We start from the raw sequence: 212 nt of genomic DNA, 5'->3' as shown, positions 1-212 counted from the left end.
TTTTTCAACGTTTATTTATTTTTGGGACAGAGAGAGACAGAGCATGAACGGGGGAGGGGCAGAGAGAGAGGGAGACACAGAATCGGAAACAGGCTCCAGGCTCTGAGCCATCAGCCCAGAGCCCGACGCGGGGCTCCAACTCACGGAGCGCGAGATCGTGACCTGGCTGAAGTCGGACGCTTAACCGACTGCGCCACCCAGGCGCCCCTTTC

At 58.5% G+C, this 212-nt stretch overlaps 1 protein-coding gene across 8 annotated transcripts in view; it reads left to right on the top strand.

Moving 5' to 3' along the window:
- ITGB6 (integrin subunit beta 6) overlaps positions 1 to 212 on the top strand; it is a 132,349-nt gene that overhangs the window by 77,590 nt on the left and 54,547 nt on the right. The window lies entirely within an intron of this gene.

This window comes from Herpailurus yagouaroundi, unplaced genomic scaffold (genome assembly GCF_014898765.1).
Source record: "Herpailurus yagouaroundi ecotype Mexico unplaced genomic scaffold, PumYag 140, whole genome shotgun sequence".
NCBI classification, from domain to species: Eukaryota; Metazoa; Chordata; class Mammalia; order Carnivora; family Felidae; genus Herpailurus; species Herpailurus yagouaroundi.
This window is presented reverse-complemented; position numbering and strand designations above follow the sequence as displayed.